The sequence below is a fragment of the Cricetulus griseus genome, chromosome 3 (genome assembly GCF_003668045.3).
Source record: "Cricetulus griseus strain 17A/GY chromosome 3, alternate assembly CriGri-PICRH-1.0, whole genome shotgun sequence".
Taxonomy (NCBI): Eukaryota; Metazoa; Chordata; class Mammalia; order Rodentia; family Cricetidae; genus Cricetulus; species Cricetulus griseus.
The window spans coordinates 225,663,190-225,683,151 of record NC_048596.1 but is presented as its reverse complement, the minus strand read 5'-3'; the positions used below and the strand labels follow the sequence as shown (position 1 = coordinate 225,683,151).

The following is a 19,962-nucleotide window of genomic DNA, read 5'->3' as shown; positions in this document are numbered from 1 at the left end:
GCTTTTGAAAATCCCATACCCCAGAAATCAAATAAGTCCCCAATATTGCTTGTCCTCAGAATCACGACGAGAAGGGGGCTTCAGAATTTCCAAAATCCTTTGCTAGAAATTAGACCCCCAGTAAAAGAATCCAGGTGCCTCTTTTCATAGAACTTCAGAACTGAAACCGACTGTCAAGAGGAGTCCATCATACTCATTTTACAGATAAGGAGTGAGACTCTCCCTGATTAAATGACATGCCCAAAGTCACTCAGCCACTCAGGGAAGGGTTCATACTAGGACTCTCTGATCCCATTCTTTATGCAGTGTTTTCATACAGCAGCATGACACCACCTCACTAGAGTGGTTTGCACACTAAGGAAGTATTGAAGCATGCCCTGCCTTATTTGGCCCAGCTGGTTACACATGCTATAGTTAGCAAATTCAAAATTACTTCACCTGCTTGTACTGCAAAGGAATTGGCTCTGGCCAACCACAGAGAAGGACATTCAGCCAAGTGGGAAGGGTTTCCTATTGCACCTTCAGCATATCAAGTGAGGCATGCAGAGGAGAGACTGGCTTACATTCATTGCTGAGGGTAGGGTTTCAGTGACCCCACTGAGCATGGGCACCACCTGCATTCCTTCAGATCACACCCTGTAGGACCCAGGGTGCTACACACTGCTCATTCCTACTGATATAACTTAGAAAATGTCAATGCAATCACCAGAAGGCTTATATGGCCTTTTGCACACATTGAACAATGGCTTGACATTTTGAGCTGCTGAAAGCAAAGCTACATGGTGTCTACACTGCACATATTCCAAATAATACCACTCTCTTGTATTGCCCTTCCTTTCCCTTTGGAATTCCTCTCCTTATGATCTGTAATACTAATCAAATTCTCAACTTTGTCCCTTAATAAACTTGACTTTTCTGGAGCAGCATTAACTTAAACACATGATCCAGGTATTTATAGCATTGTGAACACACATGCCGTAGATTTGGATTATTTGATTTTCGTGTGCATTTGTCTTATAAACAAATATCTAGGAACCAATAGGTTTTTAAAATAGCCCCGCAAACTATAGAACTATTTGCTTAGTAAGATGAGAGTACTTGTTATTTCATTTGAATGCAAAAAGTATTTATCATATATGACATTTTGCCATTTCATATATACCATAAATGCCATTTCATGTCTACTATAACTTCTACATGCCAAGGAACAAACCTACAAGTAAGAGTTTTAGAATCAATGCTGAATTTACTCATCTCTTTATTAACAAAAAACAAAATTTAATTAAATTCTTAACCTTCATGGTCCATACTAATTGAAAAGGCTAATTCTCAAGGATGCTTTTAAAATCCATTTATTTTTACATAGATATACTTTATGCAACAATTCATTATTTTCTACCATTTCACACTGGATTTTAGTCTGGGATTAAAATGTTCTGGCAATCACATGCCAATAAAATTGAAGCAGCAACCATACACACCTCCCATTGTTATTTATGTTTCTAAAAGGGTTCCTGTATTTTAAATATTGGTGATTCACCAATATTTAGCATCAGTAGCAATGCAGACCCTAGATTACCATTTTATGTTCCTGTGTGTTTTTTCCACATGCAAAAGATCTTTTTGAAAGTTTGAATAAGAAGTTAGGCAGCTGGTATCAGATGACTTGTGGCATGGCCAAGCTGCCACTGCATCACAGGCTCCCCTCATCCCAAGCCACATTTTCCATTAGGATGTTTCCATCAGGATCAAGTTCCTCTTTAAGGATAAGAGCCGATCATCTTGTCTTCCTGTTCCTCATAACGGCAGCTTGAGAAAGCACATAATCAGCAGAGGGATCAGAGACTGATTTAGTTCCTGCTAAATGTATTGGTAAAAGAAAGATCTGCGGGTCACCTCAACACTCATGCCCATGCTTTCCTGTCACAGAAGTTCCCTCCCCCACCTCTAAGGGCTAAGGAATTAATATGCATGATATCTGGTGCCACCTCTTGAGAGGCTTCAGAATCATATTCATAACATCTAATTCTAAATCATGATAGTGACTGCATGGAACAAAAGTATACAACAAGTAGATAAAAGTAGATGTTGAAGATAAATCAAAAGAGAATTCCAAAAACATTAATTCAGACATTTAGCTAATGAATTGGGAGCACTTTAAGCTTCAGCTGCTGATCTCCCACTTTCAGTAATTGGTTTTATTTGGAGCTCATAAATATGCTTTAAGAAGCAAAGAAGGGCACATGAAAGAGGCTCATTGATTACTATTCAAAATGGATTATTTCCCCATATTCTCTGAAAAGCCTGATTTGCAAGCCCATCCCTTACCTGAAACTATGAAAACACCAGCAGTTTTAGGGTAAGCATCTGTAGTGTAAACTTATTTGGGTTTAAGACTAATATGTTTCTACTTTTCTCATACTTTTGGTAGCAGTCTTTGTTCCACTGATGTCCATCTTGAATCAAAGTAAGGATTTTTTATGGTGATGAACATAATTTAAGTCAAGACGTAATTTTAAAAGAAAGTATTTTTCTGTTGTCCCTGATCAAATGTTGAAGAAGATATATTTGTTATGCTAAATTTGGTAGGAATTTATTCAGCAAGGATAGATATTGAAGACACATAAATCTCACTAATTCACAAAAGCACCAGTCTGGCATCATAAATTAATAAAGCAAATTCAAGTGAGTATTAAAATTTGTTCTTTTTTTCAATCAGCATTTGCAAAGAATCTTAACTTGTCTTACTGGCTTGCTAATAGAAGACAAAAGTTTTTGAAAGCACAAGCTGTAAAAATATTTGTAGACACAAAGGAAACAAAAGCAAAGAGACCAATCTGCAAGCCAGTAGGTGCTACAGAGATAAAAAAAAAGATGGAACATTATAAAACACCTTTTCAAAGGTCCTAATGTACGATATTTAAATACAAACAGTAACTAGTGTTACACCAGCTGCTCTCAGGTTTGCAAAATATATCAAAGTACAGCATATTGGAATGGGTCCTGAGTTTCCATTTACTTTATCTATCCAGACACATCAATTCTTTTTACTTCAGCCTGATAAAGTGGAACTGCAGCAGACAAATGAGCTACTGGAGCTGACATAATGTGTTTGTCACAAAGAGGCACTGGATAAAAAAAAAATAAAAAAACCCTATGACTTTGATCCTCAGTGAGGTTACTATTTTACAGTACCATGAATCTAATTCAAACTTGATGCTTGAAGTCACCATTCACTGCTTATGGGTCTAAGGTTTTTTTTTTTTTTTTCCTCAATTCATCCTGCAATCTTTATGCACCCCTAACTGCACCCTTAACAAAAATAAAGAAGAAAAAAAAAGAAAAAAAATAGGAGATCACATGTGAAAGCTGGTTGATGAGTTCTTTGTAACAAGATAAAAACTCCTCTGAGTTGTGGGCCAGAAGAAAGTGAGCTGGCTGAAGACCACTTTACACAATCCTGATTTTAAAGGAAGCTTGATTTGTAATGAAATGATGCCTGATTGCTAGAATAGTATTTGTTTCTAAGCAAAAAATATACATCAAATACATCAGACATAACTTTAAAAGCTTTTCTTTCTTTTCATAAGACAGATAATTTTTAAAGACAAAGGATTTGGTTTTCGTTCCAAATTGACATGAAGCATTTCTTTATTATATCTATTATATCGCTGGGCTTCTTTATCCAAGTAAATTAATTCAACAGTCTTTCTTTAAGCTCAACAGACAAATGAACATAGCATAGGTAGAATCTGCCACTGGTAAACAGACATAGAGAAAATAAAACAATGGGCTCTTGGAAACCAAGCCTTCCAGCAGATGAGCAAACATTGCCTTGAACAATTATAATGGGAAGATTCTTTCTCTGATACCCGGTGCTATAGTAGCAAGGATTTTTTTCTTTTAATTTTGTTTCTTTTTAGTCTCTGTGAATCAGCCCTACAAATGAAGAACTGAATTGTGACGAATGAAAATAGGTATTGTGAGTCCAAATCAATAGATTAATTCCAGTCTGGCCATAAAGCACATGTTAACATAATGGAATTCATGTAGGGAAAGAAACCATATCCCTGCAAGAGATCTCTACACATTAAAATATATCTCTTCAATCAAATGTTGGTTGAAATATATTAAAGAAGTTATAATGTTGTCATATCATAACATCATATTTGTATTCTATAGTGAGTTAATTATTACTCAGTAAAATAATTAAAATAGCCCATGCTCTCTTGAATAATCTGTATTGTATATCTTTTGGAAAAACTGTTAATGACAGACAACAATATTTATGTCATGCATTTCAACCCCTTTTCATAAATCCTAATTTACTAACACACAAATGGCCACCCACTAAACGTTATGGGCATCCAATGTACCAAAGACAAGACTTCCAGCTTATATGGACTGGCCACACTTGAGCCGAGAATAGCAGAGTATGCATGATGAGGTGAATGGTAGCTGCTAGGAAAGGAGAGATGGAAAGGTCCACAGAAACACTACTAACACCTAAGAGAAAAGTGGTTCACATGCTGAGAAGCCCTGACTACCTCACAAGCCATGGATATGAGGTGGCATGGGAAATGTCATAGCTTCCTTGTCTTTCTGCCATGAAAGCCTGGTCAAATTTGGCAAGCTGCGTGGTGGTTTCTTTGATGTTGAATCTGGCCACCTTATCAAATGTGGTAAAACAAATTTTATTTTGCTCTAATTTTGGAAACAAGTATAGATAATGAGAAAAAGAAATCTGAAAGATAGTGCTGAAGCTACACTGTCCGATTTCTGGAGAAGTTTGACCTGTGCAGAGCTTGGTGTCCAACTTCCCTAAGTATACATGAGCAAGGAGATGTCACCATTTTCCGCACAAAGTATTCTCCATCTTTGTGTAGACCGACTCTAAAGACCATGGTGAGATTGAGCAAACCCTATTCAATTTCTACCAGCACCGAAGATGGACATCTATACTAACCCGAGACATAGCCTGTGAGCTGTCTGCTAGCCTGGAAACCATGTTAAAAGATGACCCCAGGCCAGTAAACCAACAATGCATGCTCAATACATGCTCCAGGGCTCCATGTTAATGCCCAACTTTCTGTCTGGTGGAGTGAGCTGTGCCTAGCAATTGGTTACTCCTGGCTTTTCATACAATTTCTCCCCTGTCTCCTCTCTGGAGCAAACAGACCGTGTTGTTAACAGCAACTTTTCTTAAATGAAGCTGCTCTGGGGTGAGCTTCAAAATCTAGCTGGTGGGGCAATAAAATAGATGTTCCTAAAATTTTAACACAAATCTACCAACCTGGCCATCATAAGAATTACTGAATTGTTCTTTCTGTCCTCATGAACATTCATTTTGGTCATGTTAATATTTTTATTAAATACCTGAGAATTGAGGCCAAGGTTGAATATATGACTTTATCAAAGTCATTCAAATAATACATGGTAGAATAAGTGTTTGAACCTGACTACTTTTGTTCTTAGTTTTAGATGTCTACCAGATTTCCCAGCATCTGGTCAAGACTAATTAATGAACACAGTATTGGTGAACCCAAAATCTTGGGCACCTTAGAGAGAATCTGAAAATAACAGAAATGTTACATGAACACATTTTCTCTAATATGGAAATCCTACATTAACAGAAAAGTCATGAGGAAGAAAGAAGGAAGATATGTGGACCTATCAAATAAGAAAACAAAATCTGTGTTCTTTTTAATTTGTATATTCATTGAAAATATAATTAGACTCAGATAGAATTAACAGCCCTACACAAGATAACAGAATGTAAAATTGACTTACCTATCCAAACTCCAAAGTCAGGGAGGTGGGAGATAATACATGCAACACACTTTACTTCACTGTTTTAGAATGGAGTGTGACATCCAGTGGCCTTCTAGAATACTACAGTTCTACTAGGAAATGGAGATTTATCATTAGATTATAATGCTCAAATTGCCAGTTCTCCAAGTAACATTGGGAAATGCTTCTTAGAGTCTGCTCACTGTGGCAGGAGTCCTAAAGATCACATGTTGAATCTTGCAGCAATCAGATTGTGCTGATAGTTGTGATTTGAGTTTATCCGGGCAATTAAATGTAAGATCTATTTTCTACCAGTAGCTCCCAAGTCTATGCTGAGGGAAGATTACAGGGAATAAGTAGTCGAAAAAGCATTTTATCATCCCTGTGTCTGAACTTTATGTTCCCATGTTTCACCTTGCAGGACACAAGCACACCATTGGCTCTAGGGAGGTGTTACTGCTGCCATTTGGGTGGCTTGAGCTAGAAAGCATGGTTCAATCTAGCTGTGGTGTTGCTAATGAGGATGAACTGTGATAAAGACCACTGGTGGTGATAGAACTCAGCAGAAAAGGATAATTGTGCCCTACTTTCAATATCAGGGTGGTGGATCCAAATACCAGGTGCTCTCCATCCCCTCAGGGATTGTCAGGTTCTGTCAGAACTTTCTGTTTTTCCATTTCATAAGACAGAGCCAACACTCCTCCAAGATGATGTTCATTCATGATGATATTCATCTCATTGTTCCACGTATTCTCTTGCAACAAGATCTTTCCAAAATATTGTATGCCTCTAACTTTCGTTTTTTATGTTAAACTTCAGTGGATAATGTGAAAAGCATTGGGAGGCTATCAAAACATATATGGATATAATTTTTGAAGTCTAATAATTTTGAATGAAATGTTGTTTATCAAACCATCGTGACTGATTTCACACTCGATGTGCTTGACTCTATTTAAATGTAGCAAAAGCCCCAGAGGAAAAGTCAAGTTGATGATAATACAAATGATGGCAGACAGTGACATCTTGTGGATAAACTGACCATGAATTTAATATAAGCATAGCTTAGGTGGGCTGCATTATCTTTTAAATTGGTTGTTTAGGATTCTGAATATTGTGTGTATATGAAGATGATAAGATATGTAGAAGTTGATTGCTAGAAGATTACAAAGTTCAAACGCACAAGGGGACTATGGTTACCATTCATAATTCTGGGATTTTAGAGCTCAGAGGCACATTAGCAAATGATTGTAACTCCATCATGTGACAAATGAGGAGACTGAATAAAGAGCCTTACTGACCTCTATAATGATATTGTAAGGTAGGTATATAATGATATCTGACAGACATCTCATATTCACAGCCAGGATCTTTCAGTCATATCCTACTTCCTAATGAACATCACATCCAGGGATATTTTGATAATACATGGTTATATTCCATGAAGAGTGATGCTGCTTTGAGACAAGGGAATTCGGGTTCTCCAGTATAATCATGAGGAGTGTTTCCTCATACTACCCTGAGATTACCTACAAAGTGGAGAGATCCCAGATTTCTCATTATGTCTACTAAAGTTGAGACATTATTTCCAATTCTCCATTACAGTTGATGGGCTCATAAATTGGAAGCTCTAATGCAGGGGAATAAAGAGATTCAATAGAAGCAACTGTAGGTCCTCATGATTTATTGTATTTAATAGGCATCAATTGAGACCTCACCTCACCAGAAATGGCACAAGTTATTTTTACTCCACATTTATTTAGTTCTCCAAGTGTCTCAAATTACATTCTGTAAATAAGACACAACTCCACTCTAAAGACTTGGTCAGTGAACATGAAGAGGGAGGTTTTTTACACTAGTAGTTTCCTGGTCTGATACAAGTAAAACAGGAAACACACATGCTAACAAGCTTCCCTTCAATGCCAACTGGATTATATTTTATTCTTATGCCTTTCTTTTTCCAAATCTCATTGTGTATCTGCTACCTTTGTCCTGACTGTGAATCCATCATTCCTGTCCAAGACTTTGCAGTATTCTGTCTCTCTCTTAAACCATGCTAGCCTTTAACAAGTGGTTTTTACTTTTCTACATAACAGGTCTCTAGGGTCATGCCTTTGCTAATTATCCCAATATTGTAGCTCAATGGGGGCTAGTGTTGCAACTTTTCTGGGTATTTTTATTTAATTCATGTCAACAGTAAGAGTAGGCACATGACTCTTTCTAAAACTGTCGTCTTGGCTAGCTACAGCTTTGTTGAATTTGCCTCATGGTACATTGTCACCCTGTGCCTAAACCTGCTTCTTCCCTTTCCTTATATGACAGACTTTATAGACAGAACAAAAATCAATGGAAGACCATCTATAGTCATATTTAATTCTGGCCATAATTATTTGCCTAAATGCAGCAGCTTGGACACCTGGGACAATATGTCATCTATCTGTGGCCACAGACCATCTATATGCTTTAAATCTCTGTGATTATCATAAAGAGGGCAACATTTGGCATTCATCTGGTTCAGCTGCTGGCTCACATTGCAGGTAAATCCAGGTTCTCTGTCCTCTATATTTAGCTGTAACCTACTCTTTATGGATCTTGGGTGCTGTTTAAGCTGCTATTAGCTCTTACCTTAATGCCCATCGTGATGCATTGTGATATCCATTCATCAAATGCTGCGACTCTGCACTTTTTAATGCTGCTATTACTTGATCATTAATCCAAAATTATAGCCAGCTAATTCCAGCACGGGGGTCCTTTTAACTTTAAAACCTGGCGCAGGCATCCTCTCCCTGACTCTGGCTCATTCGGTCTGAATCGTTTTTAAGTCAGATATCCCATTGACTTAATGCACTGTGCCATTTGACCTCAGATATTCACCGAAAGAGCCTGACTTCACACCACCTGGTGAAGTGCAATGAGACTGGATTTCATATAGGCCTTTCCATTGTCCTCTTCCACCACCCCAGCATCACCCACAAGCTCTCCTTTCACTGACATTTCCCTTCTGTCATCATTAAAAGATATATTTTCCTCATCTGACAGACTCATGAGGGATGATGAGATTGTTATTTGCCTAATAAAATTCATTGGAAAGCATATGGTTCTGATTTGCTTTGCTTCATTTTTAACTAATGAAGAATATTTACACGGAGCATCTGCGCCCTCTACTGGCTGAATTGGTTGAATTTCTTTACTGCCTTTTCTACTCATTAGTATGCACAGCTGAGCAAGATCAAGGGCTTCATTGGTGCAAAGGCAGAATTAGGTAAGATCTTATGGAAAGGAGAACTTTACATGCAAACAGCAGAAGTAAATTTCCACTGCTAAGAAACAGGCAATCAAAGAATAGATAATAGATAAGCTGATGTTTTTCGAGAAAAATAAGAAGAAAACAAATATCCTCTTATAAAGGGACAAGTCAGGGATGGTAGCTGGTTCTAGCATATGTTGATGTAAAGTAGAAAATAGCTTTACTGAGCTAGAGACATATCTCAGCTCCAGTGTGCCTGCCTAGTTTGCATGAAAGCTTGCTTTTTTGTGTGTTTGTTTTTCACCATGCACTGTATAAAACCCAGTGTAGTAGCACATGGTTATAATCTTAGCTCTTGGGAGGAAGAGGCAGGAGGATCACAAAAAGTTCAAAATCAGCTGTGTGGTGATGGCTCACGCCTTTAATCCCAGCACTCGGGAGGCGGAGGCAGGTGGATCTCAATGAGTTCGAGACCAGCCTGGTCTACAAGAGCTAGTTCCAGGACAGCCTCCAAAGCCACAGAGAAAGCCTGTCTCAAAAAACCAAAGAGAAGCTCAAAATCATCTTCACCTTCATAGTGGATACAGTAGCATCCTTGGTTATATGAGACACTGTAGGAAGAAAGAAAGAGAGAGAGGGAGGGAGGGGGGAATGAAGGAAGGAAGGGAGAAAGAAGAGAGAGAAAATGACTAAATGGATAAATGCAGTTATCACTTGGATCACGTGCTTACCTTTTGTTCTTCAGTGCAACAAAATTTTAACCCCTGAACAAAGATAGCCCATGAATTGCACACAGTAAGTAGCTTCTATGAATAAATTGTATATCTGTTAAGTAGGGCTGCTTGGCTCTTCCAGTAAGCTGAGATCTTTCCTCAGATACATCTACCGACAGAAAAACAATAAAAGGAAGAAAATGAAGCAATGCTTAGACACATAAAAATATCTGACTTTGATATGAACAGAGTGGGTAATATGACAATATGTTGCAGGGCATTGGTGCTGCACACCTTTAATCCCAGAACTCGGGAGGCAGAGGCAGGCAGATCTCTGTGAGTTCAAGGCCAGCTTGGTCTCCAGAGCGAGTGCCAAGATAGGCTCCAAAGCTACACAGAAAAACCCTGTCTCAAACAACCAAAAAAAAAAAAGACAATATGTTGTTGGAAAGACACTTCAGAAACTACAGGGAGAAAAAAATGAAGTTTCTTACTAGGCAAAGAATGAGTTTCAAGTTGAGGGTGTATCTCTAAAGCTCTGTGGTGAGAGAATATCGTCTCATTTAGTTGGTGATCCCTCCATTTTATGTTCCATAGTCAGATGTTAAATAATCACATTCTTCTTTCTACATTAGGTTTTTTTGTTTATTTGTCTGGAAATTTCCAGAAGTTCCCATCCTAGCACATGCTTGGGATCAGAGAACAAGACTTCTTCAGCCTTACTTACTCCAGTAGTTTTTATTCAGTGTCTCTATCCATGACTTAAAATATTCAGTTAGATTTTATTATTAGCTGTAATAACAAAATAATGTTTTGAGAAGAAGTTCCATTATAGCACAGGACCCAGGACCCATTTACTGTATGATGGAGTACAATTCTCAATGGCAGGTGGCTGAAAAGGCTGTTGTGCTATCATCCCTGTCAATGGATGATTTTGAAAGCTGTGCTTTGTAATGTCGTAAGCATGTGTTTGGATATTGTTCCGAGCTCTACTTCATACTTACTACACAGCTTGGCTGCATAGTGATAGTAGTCCTCCTGTATATCACAAGTATATGAACAGTAAGACACAGAGCATGGGGAAGAAGGAATGTTAATTTTCAGCTATTAAAATTATTCTCAAAGCCTATATTCACACTTCAATCATATCTGAGTATTATTCAGCACAAGATCAGGAGATACACATGCCACTTTTGATAATTACAAGACATTAAATTATTTACTTGAACAATAGTTGTGATTTCAAGTAAAAAACAAACCACTTATTTCCACTATTTCCCCATTGTTTGGTTACTTGTACAGTATTGCAAGGTCAAATTTAAATCACACTGACTGGTAATATTAATTCCAAAAATCTGAAGATGTCTTTGAAGAAAAGCAAATTGCCGAGTAGCTAACAGTACTTGACAATCACAAACTCCAGGGGAACCTTACTGAAGGCTCTACCTTTCAGTGACTGAGACAATAATGCAGATGACAGTAACCTACTTCAATAAGAAATGTCATCAAAAGATCATTTGAAGTATCTGCTCATGGACTAGAAAGGTGGCTCAATGGATAATTGAGATGATTGCTGTGTAAGCCTGAAGACCCGAGTTTGATTCCTGGAACTCACATGAAGGTATAAGGAGAGAACCAACTCAAAAGAAATCATTATAGAAATCATTATAGAACTAAACTTGGCTGCTATGACATGTTTATGCCATACATGTGTACAGACAGCAATAATGTGTTGTTCCTAAAAAGTCAGTCCTTTTATATCACATTGTTTATATTAATAGCTTTACTTATTCCCATATAAATATAATGTTTCAAAGAGCATTGCATGAAGTATAATATCCTACTAACATAAAAAGCCTATGACTTTATATAAGAAAATTATCACCAAATTACCCCCATAAATATTCTGGGACTAGATTAAGAGCATTTCCTGTTCTATCCTCTCTCTGTCATACCACAGTGTTTTGCTCAAGAGACAAAGGAGTATTTTAAACAGATAGGGAACCAGGGACCTTTAAAATAGTTTTTCTACTCAGTGTTGGGCAGGGGCAGGGGGCTGTTGAGGGTACTCTATTGGCAAATCAATAAATATAAATGCTCAGTGAATTTCTCAGTTAAACTGCCTTTGCTACCAAAGTAAATACACAGCAAGGAAAGCTTTGTGGGGTGGATGGGAATGTACAGAGCTGCCAAGAGGAGGAAATAAAAGCTGGAATAACTGTTTTTATGTTGGCTAGAAGTGACTTGCTTGGACATCTTCCTGATTCTGTCATGATGGGGATTTGCACTGGATTTGGGATTGACAAGTTGTGGGATGATTTTCAGTGCCTCTATTTCCATCAGCAGATTATTTCTTAGTGTGCCAATATTTATTTGGCTGCTGGAGGAATTTCTTGTAACTGCTTGTCTCTGTTTGATGCTTATCAGGGAGGATTTGGACCAGTCTTATACTTGTGAGATGCAGGAGAGTAACTTTCATCTTTCTGCCCCAGACAAGCCATCACAGGTTGTTTTCTGGGTGGCTCATTGCATGGGTTTCTCTTCTTCATACTGTCTCCTTTATGGCAGCTGAGATAGAACCTGCAAAAGAAACTCAAAAGATTATTTGAAGACATCAATGTTCTCTAATATTGAGGTATTTTACTGTTCAAACCTCACAATCTTGGAGGGGGAGAGTGGTGTCATGCTTTTGACATGTTTAACCCATTTGAGGTTGAATGAGATCACACTGGAAATGGCCTACACAACTTGCCCCAGATTATTAGTAGACAATATTATAAAGAACTATGACTTGGGGGTTTGTTCCTTCCACTAATACAGAGTTAGAACATTGGTTGCTTTTGGTAGAAATGCTCAATTCCATGTAATGTGTTCACATAATGGATATAAAACTACTGTTATTCCTGCTAGAATTCAGGAGTGTCCATCCACACTGTGCTTGCTATTTGCTGCTTATTACATGAGATGTATGAGCTGTCCACTCTGCTAAGGAGGCCCCTGATGCTTGCTGTTTATTAAATATATCACCCTGAAGCTAAGTGTCAATAACCATAAACCAAGATGGTGTTGTCATTATAATCCAATGTAGGTGCCCTCCACAGTCTGACATTCCATTGAAGAGCATAAAAACTAAATCACTTCAAGGTTTAGTTGGTGATAAGAGGGTAATGGTAAGAGACCAGGTTTAAATACCATCTGTATATAAAAGTCAAAGACATGAGATTAAAGCACATTATCTTACAGAAGCATTTCACTCATCCACAGATCTTGGGGAAACAGTTACTCATATTCACATTAGACAGGACACTTGGATGCTGTCAGAAAGTATAATTTCAGAGACCTTGTAGCTAAAAGTGTATACTTCAGGGAGAAAGGACACACTCTGGTCTATTTGTCAAAGCTTGATTACTTTCATTAGAATTTGGTTTCCCTGTTTTCAATGGTCTTCAATAGCAACTGCCTAGTCAAACAAGGAAAGAAGCTTCTACATTTCCAAAGGCTTAGGTGGTACTTACAAAGCAGTCCTTTGGGTTTTAACATAATAACACACCATTTTGAATTGTTGCTGAGGTTGAGAGAGAATGGTCCAATGCCAAGTTCAAGTTAAGCACTGTTCATAAAAGGTAGCTGCAGCTAGTGTTTTGCTTGTATATTCACTGGGAATGAAATTAAAAAAATAATGGTTAAAAATTAAGGTGACAAGTTATTAATAATTTACTTTTTCAATAATGTTAATCATAAAATTGAAACATAAGCACACACATGTGCAAACATATACATATAAAAACAGTTCTGCTGTTACAATAAATATTTCTGCCAAAGGCCGCCCGAGCCCCACCGTCACGTGTGAGTTTTACGCAAGCTGCCTGCCCGAGTTAGGGCCCAAATGAATACACAGAAACTTGTATTAGGTTCAAAGCTGCTTGGCCAATGACTAGGATTCTCATCTGTTAGCTCAGTCTTAACTATCATACATCTATATATTTTATAAGACTTATCTTATCGGACTCCTTATTGGCGTCCCTCCTTGTCGGTGGATCACATCATGCTGCTGGAGAAGGAGTGGAGGGGAAAAGAGAAGGCCTTCCTGTTTCTCCTTCGCTTAAATATTAGACTCCTTGCTATGTCACTTCCTGCCTGGATCATCACTTCTCTACTACATTTCCCAGAATCCTCTTTGACAACTAGTCCCGTCTACTTGCTGTCTCATTGACCAAACAGTATTTTATTTAACAATCAATAAGATAAACATACACATTACATTCCCCATCATTCTGCCTTTTCAATTTCACATGCACACCCATGTTAACACACATGTTTGTATATACACACACACAGGTACTTGTGCTTATCATAGATCATACAAGAAAATTTCCTATTGGTTGCCCCTCAAAGTATGAAATGTGGGGTTGATTAAATACATATTTGAATTGAAAGTAATTGAAGTCAGGGTCTAACTATCAATAGAGATTGCTTACAGATATGGAAAATAGGAGATTAAAATAAAATTTGTGATGTTATTTGGTCATTAAATAACATTAATCCTTTAAATTCATTTAAGTTTAGGTAAATATAAGTTTAATGAAAATATAACAGGTTGAAGGCATGGATAAAAGATACAGTAGTAAGCACTACATCAAGCAACCAGGATGTCAAAAAGCTAATAATCAATATACCTTTGCTACACTCAAATGCTCAACCACTTTAAATACAAGATTACTTGGCAAGAGGCAACAATATATGGCCCTTATTACTAATAAAGATGTGAAGAATGTGGCTGACATATGAGACAATCCTGGGCTCACAGTGTCTGTACATAACAATGGAGGGGTTTCTTACTTAGTATAAACCAGGCAGGATGCCTCTAGACTTGACAACCCCTAGGTGACGGTAACAGGTAGATGAACTTACTGAGAACGGGTGGAATGGGGAAGGGGGAGGGGAGATGTTTTAGCTATGCCACATTCCTTGTCTCACAATCCTGAAGAGGAATGAGAGAACCAGAGTTATTCACCTGATAGAAGCCACTCCCTCCCTCCACCAAGGTTACACAGAGTACAGGAAAAGGAATCCAAGCATGGGAGAGTAGAGGCATCTCTGAAAACAATTAGATGGCTTTCCTTTCTGGTACTGGGAAAAAGCTGAAGTTAGCTACTTCATTGTGTATTTGTGTAATGGGGAGAAACTTAGTTTCTATTGAAACCCTCACATTTCTTCTCTAATTCTTGACATCTGAATTAGAGAAGATGGAGAGAACTTTAGAAAGAAAATTAACACAAGCATACTGAGATAGCCAGTAAAGCTTAATAGGTGAGACAACCCAACACATTTAGCAGTTTAGCAGATCTCTCTCTCTCTCCCTCTTTTTCTCTCTCCCTCTCTCTCTCTCCCTTTCTCTCTCTCTCCTTCCCTTTCTTTCTCTCCCTCCCTTTCTCTCTCTCTCTCCCTTTCTCTCTCTCCTTCCCTTTCTCTCCCTCCCTTTCTCTCTCTCTCTCTCCCTCCCCCCCTCTCTCTCTCTCTCACATGCGCGCGCGCGCGCGCACACGCGTGTGTGTGTGTGTGTGTGTGTGTGTGTGTGTGTGTGTGTGTGTGTGTGTGTGCAAATGTGAGTATGTAAATGTGGAGGCCAGAGGCAGATGTTCTGTGTCTCCTGGATCATTCTCTGTCTTATCCTTCTGAGAGAAGATTTAGTACTGAACAGAGCTCACTGGTTCTACTAGATTGGCTTGCATAGAACTTCCCCTGATCCCATTACTGGTTACAGATGCCTGTCCCCACATTACACTTTTATGTGATGTCAGGAATCCAAACTCAGATCCTCATCCCTGCATGGCAGGCATTTTATTAACTGGGAGATCTGCACAGACCATCTTTTTCAGTTCTTTAGAAATGTATTTTATTGTCTAAAATTTACTGTAAGGACCTTTAAATATCTAAGGCAGAGCCTTTACCCTAGAAGTTCCATGAATTTAAAACAAATTGTCTAGTCAGGAAATAAGCATGTCAACAAAGCCACTTGTCAAATACAGACATTGCTAATTAAACTAAGGAATACATTCACTGTGAGCCTTTAGTTTAATCCATTTGATTTAACAAATAAGGGATTTGAATAATGAATAAAGAAATCAGAAACTTCATATCATTTTGATATCCTATTTATTTAATGTTGATAATAATCTGATAATCATTCTTGAAATTTAAAAACATCTTGAATCAAATTTCTCCTTAATATTCTCCCTGGCACTTTTGCCAGTGACTATATTGTAACCATGAGCATATCTCCATTGAAAATGGCTTTCACCTCTCTTTGAGTCAAGTTTAGAGAATTTGCATGGTGACTCTTTCAGAAGCACTGGTGCAATCCTGCCAAAGATCTTCCTATAACTATATCTTTCACTGACTTTTATGTAATAAAGATAGTTATAAAAAGCATATTGAAAGGAAATCAATGGATTATTTTTCACCATTGAAAAAAAACTCCTTCACAGAGAAAACTTAATAATCATCCTTTTTTAGCTCTTTCTTCCTTTCCATATGAGTCCATGCATTTCAATTGTTAGTCAAAGCTGAGGTTAGCAGAGATAGAAAGAAATGACTAGCAATAACTTTGCTTCCCTCAAGTACATCGAATTTCCTTTGTTAAAATCTAAGCTTTGTGCTGGAAAAAAAAAAGAGAAGGGAATTTTGGATTTGCATTTTTCATTTATATAAATTGGTTACAATAGTTCTTTACAGGGAATAAGCACTCCTTCCTATTCTGAGGAATGATGCATCTATATGTTTAGCTTGTGTCATTTATTCTAATTTCCAACTACATATTTTATTTTATACAACAGAGGGCATATTAATTCTCCTCTAAAACTGTTATAATTGGTTCATGGATTACCAAAGCAGAATGAGGGAATGGCTAGAGGAAGAAACTGAATGGATTTCAAGAGACAGGGCATGAAAGGACAGTTGAGGAGGGGAACAAATGAGAACAATATGCAATGGCACATAGAGTAAAGGTACTTTGATAATGCTCACTTTATGTGTGCTAACCCAAAGCAAGAATAAAAGGCAGAATTTTTCTGGGCTGGAGAGGTGGCTCAGTGGGTAGGAGCATGTACTGCACAAGCTTAAAGTACTGAGTTTGAATACCTGCACACCCACAAAAAAAGCTGAGCATGGTCATGTAAACTTTAAACCTTGGTGCTTTGGGGATCAGAAGAAGGATTACTGGTTTCGCTTATTTCTATCTGTGGTGGATTGAAAGAAAATGGCCCCAAAAGGAATGGCATTGATAGAAAGTATGACTTTATTGGAGAAGTTATGGTTTGTTGGAGGAAGTGTGTAAATACAAAGGTGAGCTTTGAGGTCTCAAGCCATGCCCAGTGAGACAGTTTACTTCCTGTCAACTGTGGGTCAAGCCGTAGGACTCTCAGCCCCTTCTCTAGCACTATGGCTGCATATATGCCACCATGTCGCACCATGATGATAATGGACTAAACCTCTAAAATTGTAAGCCACATCATTAAATGTTTTCCTTTATAAGAGTTGTTATGGTCACGTTTCTCTTCATAGCAATAGAAACCCTAACTAAGACACTAGCTTAGTATCAGATTCAATGAGGGACACTGGCCCCAAAGTATAAAAGAGTGATGAATCAAGATGCAGGATGCCATCCTCTGGCCTTTGCATCCACACAAGTATCCACAGGTCATGAACATACACCGCACACTCACACACACCTGACACTCACACACACACATATGCCCACCCAGCCAAACACACAAATTATTGCTGTTGAAGACCAAAATCTAACTAAAAGTGAATAATTGTAACAGAATGTGGTAGCATACACCTTTAATTCTAGCATGTGGAAGATAAATGCAGACAGATCTCTCTGTGTTCAAACACAGAGTGAGTTCCAAGAGAATGAGATCTATGTAGTAAAATCCCTGTCTTGGAAAAAAACAAAAATAAGCAAATAAAAAAAATCCCAAAATGTTCTATGAGTTGTGTCATACATTTTGAGCTAGCTGGATAGATTCTTTTTACTATACTAAACAAAAAAATGTTTTATATTCAGATTCTCAAAAGCAACAGAGACATTTTTGCCATTTTCTTTGAACCCTAATCTTATCATATTGCATTTACATTGGTCACTTAAATGAACTATCTGTATCTTCTCCAGAAAAAAACAGCATGTTAAATATTTAAAATCACATATTCCTCCTACAGTAAGTAATAAGTGATCTGGGAACTCTTACAAAACTGTCCTTTGTTCTTGTTTATGCACAAGCTTGTAGCTTTCCAAGTTAGTGGTGAATGGATTGGAACTACATTCTGTTTGTGGCATATTCAGCTACCAAAACTCTTTGATGTATATTTGTTTAGTGACAGAGTTACTATTATATTTCCCTTAACTTGGAGTTGTTATTCTGGCTCTATGTGCCATCAACACCTTAGGAGTTTGTAGATTAGGAGTCTACCTCAGGAGAGACACCTGCAACACCATTTCTTCCCAGATATTCACAATCTGTATTCACCAAGTCTGATGAACATGTCAGCATGGTCCTAGTGGACCAATGTTATGATCTGCACAGTGTTGAGCTCCTAAAAGTCACAGTACCATGGCAAGTGTGAGAAAGGGAATTTACATGGTTCTGAGTGTAACTTTCTATCTTTCTTGAAGAAAGGAATAATTAATTCACTGGCTAGTAGCACATGAAGTATGTAAACCATGATGATTAGCATTTATGATCAATGGCAGTGAGGGCAACTTCCTGCATTAGTTGACAGATGCTATGTTCCACCTGTGTGACTTTCTTTCAAGAGTTCTGATGGGAGTAGTATGTGAAGACATTGTAAGGCTCACAACCCCAGACCCATCTATTCTTTTTGGACACCGCCAGTCTCTGCATCACATACATTTTTTGGATGTAATATTTTTGACCTACTATTTAACTGATATAGTCGAACCTGGTTATGAGTTTCTATTGAACCTATTAAAATATTGATTCTTACTTCACCAATGATGGGAACTTTACCTTTTATGAACTTAGAAAACTACAGGCTTCAGTTCTGAGGCTGAGTATTTCTTTCCCAGTTATATATTTGGGTCAAGAAGAAAGAGACAAAGGCAGGTTTGTGGACCTAATGGACAAATATTGGGGTAAGATTTGTCTTGAACAATTTCTTAATTCCCCTGATTATTGTTTTGACAACTTCCTGTCCATTCAACACAAGTGCTATATTTAATATTCCCTAAAATTTTGGTTATTCTCAAATTTACTTTGCATGATTATTTTGTAACATTAATCTAAATCTATGGATTAGAGATTGGGAATATTAAAGAACAAAGAAATTTACGATAACTTTTATCATCACCATAGACCCGGTTTTTATCAATAGTTTCCAGATCTGTAAATGGGAATAAATATGGATAGTGGTTAGGAAAAGATAAAACCCTTCCAATACAGCAGCTTATACTTGCACCAATATATGTATTATATATCTATCATACATGTATGATACAATTGAGGTGCATCTTTAAGTATATTTATACATATAAGTATATTATTATACTATGTGATATGGTACTATGTGATATGTTATTATGCTACATATTAAGCATATTTTTATTTAGATGCACTTGTATGAGTAAGTAATTATTTGAGTGGATTTAGATAAGTTAAACTAGTTAGCTATATATACAGCTATTTATAACTACACATATATCTAACCTACATGCTGATTAAAATACATATATATTAGTTTTATTCTGTTAGCTAAAGAGCCTAGAATCAATAACATTCCGTTTTCACATTGTAGTGTCTTGTACACATTCTCCAAACGAGGATCCATGACTCCTTCAGAAAATCAGAGATTCACAGAGATAAAGAGCTGTATCCAGGGCATAAAATGCTAACTAATATAGATTTTAAAATTACAAACCAGAACTTTGAGCAGCAATTAAAAGCAATATTAAATTTGCATTTACAGTATAAAAGGAGCACCCTGAAGTCTGACGATGATGGAGCGAGAATAAATATGTATGGGAGAATAGACAAATCTTTTATGTACTAGATGGTTAGCAGGAAATTTATAGATGCCCTGTCCCTAATAACATAAAGTACAAGTCCTGCTCTTTACTGTGGTGTGTACTTTCAAAAGGCAGAGTGTGGAAAGAAGAGTGATGGGGAATTAGCTATACTTAGTCCTAACAGAGTT

At 37.4% G+C, this 19,962-nt stretch overlaps 1 long non-coding RNA gene across 2 annotated transcripts; it reads right to left on the bottom strand.

Annotated features, from left to right (window-relative positions):
* Nucleotides 1–1,326: 1,326 nt before the first annotated feature.
* Nucleotides 1,327–13,708, bottom strand: LOC107978231. 2 transcript variants are annotated; one of them, XR_004769343.1, is made up of 5 exons: nucleotides 13,263–13,708; nucleotides 10,242–12,327; nucleotides 9,766–9,916; nucleotides 5,791–5,900; nucleotides 1,327–1,809 (listed from the first exon to the last, which is right to left on the bottom strand). It is a non-coding gene; the product is annotated as an uncharacterized LOC107978231 (long non-coding RNA). The 2 variants fall into 2 exon arrangements; XR_004769344.1 differs by lacking the exons at nucleotides 1,327–1,809; nucleotides 5,791–5,900 and adding an exon at nucleotides 7,164–8,685.
* Nucleotides 13,709–19,962: the final 6,254 nt, after the last annotated feature.